The sequence below is a fragment of the Pygoscelis adeliae genome, unplaced genomic scaffold (genome assembly GCF_000699105.1).
Source record: "Pygoscelis adeliae isolate BGI_AS28 unplaced genomic scaffold, ASM69910v1 Scaffold402, whole genome shotgun sequence".
In the NCBI taxonomy this organism is placed as follows: Eukaryota; Metazoa; Chordata; class Aves; order Sphenisciformes; family Spheniscidae; genus Pygoscelis; species Pygoscelis adeliae.
The window spans coordinates 6,669,613-6,678,089 of NW_008824411.1; positions in this window are offsets into that span (position 1 = coordinate 6,669,613).

Sequence of the window (8,477 nt, forward strand, 5' to 3'; positions counted from 1 at the left end):
AGGGGGAGGAGGGAAAAAAAAATGTTCAGACCTTTTACCTAATTTCCAAAGGTTCAGACCTGAGGGCCATAGCAACCCGAGCTGCCGTCGGCGTGATTGGAGGCGGCGGGCTGTGCCAGGCTGCCCTCCCAACCAGCCTCCTCCCCAATGGGACGTGGCCGGCGTCGAAGCCGGCGTTGGCTTTCTGCCTCCCCTTCCCCTCGTCCACGGGATGAGCTCGAGGCATGTGGTTGTGGGTTTTTTTTTTTCAGCTGATTTGTCTTCGTTCATTTCAAGTGTGTTTTCCCTGGTTTCTATGAGTTGTTTAAAAAGTTCCTGGCACTTGTGAAATCAGATGGCATCCAGGAAGGACTGGTCTCATTTCTCTAGAAATTAATAGGGTGGTAAAGACCCAGAGAGTTGTCGTATATATTTGCATAACCATGTAGAAGTGAGAGGGGGTGGCACTCTGCAGCGAGGGAACAGAGCTTGGCCCAAAGGAGCTCAAGTCCAGCAATACTTTCCTTTTACCAAGGTCAAATAAGCCTTTGCAAAAATACCAGGGATTCCTGGAAAGTGAAAGCAAAGATGTGACTTTGGGAAATAAAGACCGAGACTGCAAAATGTTCTCATTATGCCTATAGCTTGTTAATTGTCCTTTAGGATTTATTAGTGTCCTTCAACTATCAAGTTCACCTCCAAGTGCAGCCCATCCTGGAGAAACATCACGCAGTCTCTGTGGGGAAAAGACTTGATGAAGCTTGGATTCGCTGTGGGTTTTCTGAGCAACAACCACTTGCTTTGGTGGCACTGTCCCTTTTTACTCCTTGGTAGCACTGCAGAGCTGATGCAGCTGTGGGCTCAATTTCTGCATGTCATTGAGATCAAATCACCTGCGACACTTCCACAGCCACTCTTTGGAGCAGAATTGCATTTTAATCTGTGGATGTGGGCATTTCTGACAGTGCCGAATCCGTCACAGCTGCAAGTCACCTGGGAAAGGAAGCAATAAAAGTGGTTAAAAGCAAAAGTGCTTGCTAGGGGAAAGATGGGGATTGTAGGAGCAACTGAGTTGATTTAAATAGAGCTAACCTGTATTCCCCAGATCTTCAGGATCACTCAAAGCTTCAGCAGAGCAGCTAAGTTTGATTACATCTGTGTTATGGTTCTTTTGTGCAACGGGCAGCATCTTCCTTCGATCATTGTTCCTTGATGAGCCACAAGTTTAGCAAAGCATATGCTTAAGCAGCTCACTGAATCCACTTAATTCTCCTTACACTGGCACCGGGTTCCCTTTGTCACAGGGAAAAGTTTTTCAACACGAAGCTGGCTGCATTTCTGCTCTTCCTAGCTTGTGCATGGCAGCCTGTATTTACGGTTCCTTTCCTAGAGAGGAGCGCATATTTCCGTGCGTGTTATGTATTTATCTTTGAGTCAGAATTAGTATTTAAGAAAAAAGAAGGTCGATATACTCCAGAAAAGCTACCTTTGTGTTTTCTGGAGACTTGCTGTGCTCAAAAGCTTTCTGTGCATCCCTGTAGCATTTGAGCCCTGCCACGGAGCAGTGAAACACAGTTCATCCCTGGGGAGCTGTGTGCAGAGAGGATCAGCTTCCCCTGGATTTTAATAAGCCACGGAATTGGGTATTCAGCTGTTTGCATTATTCTAGTACTCTAATTTGTGTATAAAAATTTTGCAATTTAGTCCATTCATCTTAAAGATCTATTGTGATATTTCTATTCTTAGATATCCTTTGAAAGTAAGGTTGTCTCTTCAGCCACATCCTACTCCAGTGCTTACCAGCCAGCTAATGGTCACATACAGCAGCTCTGAACAGATCCAGAGCTCTGGATTTGGGGCTGAATAGCTTTTTGGGGAAAGCAGTTACAGGAGAGCTGCTGTATGAAATGACCTTGTGTCATGTTACATAGGAGTGATTCCCCACCCTTCCCTGTCTCTTCCACCTCATTTGTAGGGTACTTCTCATGCGCCGCTGGATCTGTGCAGAAAAACCTTGAAAGCTTGGAGCATCTCTTCTCCCAGGAGTCCAAGGCGTGTTTCCCCTTGCAGGCACAGAGTAACCAAGAGCTGGATTGCTCACTTGCATTCAACTTTCTGTTCTTAAGGAATCACTGGAATATGAATAGGATCCTTATCAAACCAGGTTCATCCAAAGGACAAGGCCATATTAATTGTTTGCAGAACTCCAGCAAATAAACAGCATTCCTCCTGATTCCTTATTTGCCTGCTAAACTCTAATGGCCAACTCAAGCAGAGGCCACAGCCCTAAGGCCGCGGCAGGGGGGGGGGGGTGGCAGCCTTTGGCAAGTATGGGACTGTGCCCAGCTTCTCAGGAGGTATGATCAAGCACCATGGAAACAACTTCTGGCTGGAGCCTTTAAATTTTGTATTTGGGAGGAAAAAAAAAAGAGTGCCCATTGCATCTGGGGGTGTAAATGTGGAGGAGACCTGCTGTGAACAAAGCTTTTTTTTCCTTGAAGCCATTTACCGTGCTGTGGAGTAAGGTGGGGAAAATGGATAGCAATAATGACGATAAAAGAGAAGCGTGGGGCTTGGCTCCCTTCCCAGGCAAGGACTGGCATCCTAAAGCTTAAGGGCTGGAGTACAAGAGGCCAAAAGCCATAATGACTTTCTGTGCCCCAGGAAAGAAGCAGGTGACACAGGGCACAGCCAGAGCTCTCAACACCTGACATCTCCATTGCTTCTGGAAAGTCCTCTGTGGTCAAGCTGGTCATCTGCCTAAAGAGGAGAGAAAAATTTGCAAGCATCTTCCTCTGTCTCAGTGCAGACTGGAGGGCTAAAACCCCTTGTTATTCCAACCCGACTGCATTGTCCAGCCATTGCTGCTCTCCAGAGCATGTCTGGGTGGTTTCTTTGCTCATGGGCAGCCAGGGGTCTGCCCCACAAAGCACCTTGCTGCTGGGACTGGAGGCTCAGAGTCTGAGCCCGTGAGGAAGGAAGGGTGCTTGCTCGGTGCACTGCATGGCAAAAGCTAGTGTTGATGCTGGCCAGGCTGCTGGCTCACTAGAAGGGCTCGTGTCTGCAAAATTTCAATCTAGGGCTAAATTTAAACACCAAAATGTAGCATTTAGAAGCCCAGAAAATAGCCCAGCCCTCGTCTCCAGTGGCTGCCTCTAGCCAGCCCTCCCTTTGGCAAGGAAGAAGCTTTTGTCTTCCCTGGACTCCGGGCCAGCTTGGAATAATAACACCAGCAAAACCTTCCCTGCCGCAGCACAATGAAGCAGTGCTGTCAATTCCCAGATGTGCAGGAGGGAAGTGCCCAGCGTGCCTCCTCCCGATGCTTCCTTCCAGATGTGGAGTGGCAGGGAGCCAGAGGCAGCCCGTTGCTGGCTGGGAAGAGGGCTGGGGAGCAGGCAGTGGAGTTTTCCTCTGGAAACCCTCTGGATCTTGCTGCTCATGGCCAGGGGAAGCGGTCTGGGCTGCCCTGCCAGCTATTCAGCTGGGTTGCCACAGCTTGAGCGGGCTCCTTCTGTGCTGCAGCGAGGAAGTGCCCCTCCAGCAAAGGTGAGTATGCCTTCCCTCCCAGACGTGTCTTCATCCTCAAAGAGCCCTCGGTCCCCATCTTTTCCTCCTCAAACAGCCCTCAGTCCCCATCTCTTCCTTCTCAAACAGCCCTTGGTCCGCATCTTCTCCTCCTGAGCAACACCAACAGGGCTGGACTCTGAAAAACCCCGCAGGCAACTTGATGGCATAGAGACCCATCACCAAGAGATGCATCACTCTGCTCAGTCCTCATGTCCCAAGGACAGGGGTCAACATGAAACCACTTCATGCGTAAAGCTTTGTGCCAAGGTCATGCTGAGTGAGTCCCAAGTGAGCTAGTGGCTCCGTGGGATGAATTTGGAGATTGGAGCCTGTCCTGGCTCCAATGGGATGAGGTCAGGGGTGTTTTGGATTCGACTGGCCCATGAAAGGTGCCTTTTTTTGTGCAATGCCCCGGGCAGAGGGATTCAGACGGTGCAGGAAGGGGCTGCCCGCAGACACAGCTGCCTCTCACGGTGCTGGCGGGCAATGCAAGCCAGGGCCCTGCATCGCATGACCCATTTTGGCTGTACCTACCCAGTGGAAAATTCCTGCCCATGGGTGATGTCCTTCTGCCTTTATTTTTAAGCAGTTTGCTAAGGACACAGCTAACACACGGAGATAATAGGTGCTGACAGGAGCCTGGCTGCTAATTGGGTTTTTGCCTGGGCTTACATGATACCTGTAATTAAAGGAAGGTGGGAGAGGGGTTTGGTGGAGGAAGGGGACAAAAACGTGCAGATGTGAGGGGAGAGACTGAGCTTGCAGAGGGGCTGGGGCTCTGCGAGGAGATCGCAGGAAGGGATGCTTACGCTAAAAGTCAGCGTTGAGATTACTCATATCCATGGCATCAGCGTGGGTTCCCTCCCAGATTGCCCGTGTGTTGGGGAGGCTGGGGACAGGGTGTTCTTATGTGTGGGATGGGGATCCAGACCCCGCACAGTGTCAGAGCTGATCCATCCCCATGTGGCAACAGTGCTGAGCACTGGGAGAGGCCACCTTAAATTTGGGGCTGCTCATGGCATTTCCCCACAGTCCTGCAGAGGCTCTCTGCTCTTCCTTTTCACATCCTTCCCTTCCTTTTCTCTTTTCCCCTTATTTTTATGCAGCAGTAGTAACCACCCGTGGTCCCAGAGCCCACCCAATTGGGGTGGATGCTGTGCTGAACCTTTGCATACCCAACAATTTATTTCCAAAGCATTTTTTGCCCAAATTGAATTTTCAACTGGGTAGCAGAGGTGCTTTGTTTGGCTCTTTGTTTACAAAGGAAAAATGCACATCAGAAAAAAAAATAGTAGGTGTAGGTTAGCTTTCAGCTTGAAGCTGTTTCACTTGCCATGAAGGAATGGTGCAGGTGTCTCAAGTCAAACACGTGCATGAGTCTTTGCAAGATTAGATCCTGTAGTTTGTCTTCCTGAATGTGTAAATATATCCAAGGGAAACCTTTGCCTTGGTGGCAACTCAGGATAGTTTCCAGCTTATCTCAAAAAGAAATCTTGAATAAAAATAGAAAGATTTAGACACACAAACCCCTCCAAAAGATGTAAACAATCTGTCTTAAGAAGGGATGTATTTAAAGCAAATCAGAGAGCAAGTAATATCAGGAGCCCTATGGAGATGCTGGACATCTGAAATCCCACACTGGAAGATGTTACACAAAGGAGGGTAATTCAGATGGGGCACCAGGTAAAGCCTAGCTGTGGGTGATGCTGTTCCAAAAAGGGATGGAGAATAAATGTTTTATACCGGGCTGTAAAGCCAGGGCTGTCCTCCTGACCGTGGAGCCGCTTATTGCTTGATGCTGGATATGCAATTCCTGTCCAGAAGGGCTCACATCTGCAAATGAGGTATACAGGCTGAGGGGCGCTTTGAACCAGCATCTGCAAGCACTCATCTCCCTCTGCCCTGCACCGCTGGGATCAGGGGCATTGAGGAGCTCAGGGAAGGCAGCAGTGCGAGCAAGCTAGTGGCAAGCCGTGTCCTCTGCGTGCCAGTGAGCGTTAAGGCTGAAGGAGCTGGATCTCAAAACAGAGGCACAGTTGCCGGCTGCGCCTACCTTTCCCCTTGCTCAGGGGTGTTGCTGGGATGTTAACGGGGATGCAGGAGAGGCTGGCTGGGAGAAATCCAAGTGGCTGCTTTTCCCATGCTCCCCAGCAGTGATGTATCTACCCAGTCCCAGCCCTTCTGTCCAGCGTCCCATCCTGCTCCAGTGGCACACCAGCGAGAAGATCCCCAGCGAAGTGTTATTGCCAAGGGGTGGGTGGTAGCCCCGGGGCACCCTGCCATCTCACTGAGTCAGCTGGCCCAGATACGAAAGAAAAACAGAAGTGGGACCTACCGACCCAGCAACTGTCACCCCAAAATCTGCTGGTAGGGAGAAGATGTGTTGGTAGGGCTGCAGAAACATCCTGAACTCCGTCCGAGAGGATGCCTTCAGGTGCTGCGCAGGGAAGATTTCCAGGCTGAGTTTCTGGGTAGCAGAGTGCGGTGTCAGAGGTGTGCAGTGTGTCCGTGCATGGCCCAGGGGAGGGGGGAAAATCTTCCTGCTCTACCTCTTCCTCCATCCCTGTCTGCCAGATGTGTTGCAGCATCATCTGCTGTACAAAGCCCAGTGTCCTGGGTCTGGACACTGCTGTCCTAGCACCTGGATTTGCAAGTGATTCTCAGGGTTTGTGACTGACTCACACCCTGTTTCCCTGCACAAGTAAGAGGTTCATATACCACTTAGAGAGTCTGGACTCCAGGACTTTAGGGGCTGTGGTGTCACCTGAGCAGCCTGATGGCACAGGGAGGAGGAAACCCAGGATTTAACTATCCCATCAAAGGTTTGGAGATCTCCGGTATCTCCGGCGGGGCCACCACCTCTGCTTTAAATTAAGAGATGGGAAAAGTTAAACATAGTTAAGAGGAGAGGAATAATAATAATAATAATAAAAAAAAACGGATGGGGCCAGCCCTGTGCTGGAGACAGGAGGCGTATGGCCAGGGGAGGAGGAGGAGGAGAGCGAGGAAGGGGGTGGCTGCTCCCTGCCAGCCGCTTGGGTAATATCATTGGCGGTCACGTGCGGAGATCTGCTTTTGGCATAGTCCGTGTGTTTGTTCGGCATGGGAGGGGGTCTGAAATCAGCTCCCGCTTCCAGGAATCCTCCCAGCACAGGATATGCAGCAGGGAGCTGGTAAACATGATACAGCCGCTGGCCTGTAACTCAATCGGCTCCCTGCATTAGCTGCTCCCTGCCTGGGGACCTCGCTAGCCTGATGGCTTCTTGGGGTGTCAGGGCATGGGACGGCATGTCCCAGGGCATGGGGCATTGCCGGTGGGGAGTCAGGACTGATGGGAAGGGTGGGGGGAGCTTGCACCGCGGGTCTGGGGACAGGGCAGCTTCTCCAGCCCAGGAGGGTGGATATTCCTCAGGTTCAGCCCGTGCCCAGCTGCTGCTTGCAAACCCTCTCCAGCCTTGGCCATGGGTTCCTGAAGTCAAAAATAGCCACTTGGCCGAGGAGCACACATCTCCCCTGACCTCCCCTTCCCCACCTCCCTGTCCCAGCGGTGGCGGGAGCCGCGGGTAACAGCCTGCACCCATTCACAGATAACACCGGCTCTCCCACGCTGGCTGCCAGCACGCCTCAAGCTGCTCCTAACCTGCCTGCTCACAAAAATACATCTCGCTTGGGCTTTTTGCCCCCCTCCCTCCCCTGCTGCTCAGGAGAGCTTGTTTATTGCTGGGTTGCGGGGAAACTGTGACCTCCGCTGCCTGCCGTCCCTTTGGCTCCCCATCCCTGGGAGCGGCGGTGGACTGGCGTGCCGGCTGGGGACACGTGAGGGGACATGCAAGGGGACACCCGCTGTTGCGCGGGGGCGAAGGCAGGGCAGGGCGCCTGGGTCCTGATTTTGCTGTGTCCCCAGATGCAAGAGGAGAGGGGTGGGAAGGGGATTTCGCAATCACAACAAGTTATATTAATTAGACCAGTGTCAGGCTTTCAGATGGTTTCTGCTGACAACCTCAATGCAGGGGCTGAGTATTGATGAGCCCAAGCGTGAGACCTGGTGAGACCTGGGGAGGTAGGAATGGGGGTGAAATTAGTTAATACGGAGCATAAAGCTGCGCAGGTGAGGATGGGGAAGACGAGCTCCTGCTGCCACTTTGGGGCTTGTCTGAGGCGGCAGAGGAGGAGATGTCTGGGGGCAAGGACACCATGTGGGTGAGATGCTCTTGGTGGGTGGGGATGGGCTCCCCACGGCACGGGGGACCGCTGTGCCCCCTGCGCTCAGTCTGGCCTGCCTGCAGCACACAGCTTTGGATGAGAGAGGCAATGGGGTGGTCGGAGGGATGGGAGAGCCCGGGGAAGATAGGAAGAGCTTGGCTGGTGTGGCTTAGCAAAGCAGGGAGCGTGAGGGGGACACGGAGCCTGCCCCCTCCCAACCCATGCCCAGGTCTTCAGCAAATTGGCCCCAATTGATTTCTAAATAAATTATTCAGCTGAGACCAGGGAAGAACAGGATCTGGCCTTTTTTTTTAGCCCTCAGCTTAATTTCTTTCACAAAGGAGGACACAGCCAGGGGAGGCAGGGCCTGGCTGAGCAGCCCTCTGCGGGAAACGGGGTGGGTTTCGTGCCGTCCGCTGGTTTATTTGTATTTTTAGAGCGTGCCGCAGGCACGAGGTCACCGAAGTGAGTGAAATTCCACCCTGGAGCCCAGAGCAGCTCCCCGTCCCCATCCCTCTCCTCAGGGACAGGATGGAGTCAACAGCTGAGCCAGGGCTCAAGTGTCCTGGCTGTGGTGGTGCCCAGCTGAGGTGAGGGGCTCAGGGCAGCTGGGTGGGTGGGTGCTGGGGCTCCGGGTGGAAAAGCTGGGGACCAGCAAGGCAGTGGGCAGAGGACATCCCTCCTGCTGTTTTCACTTCTAGAAGAGCCCCCTGGGAGTGAGAGCCTGG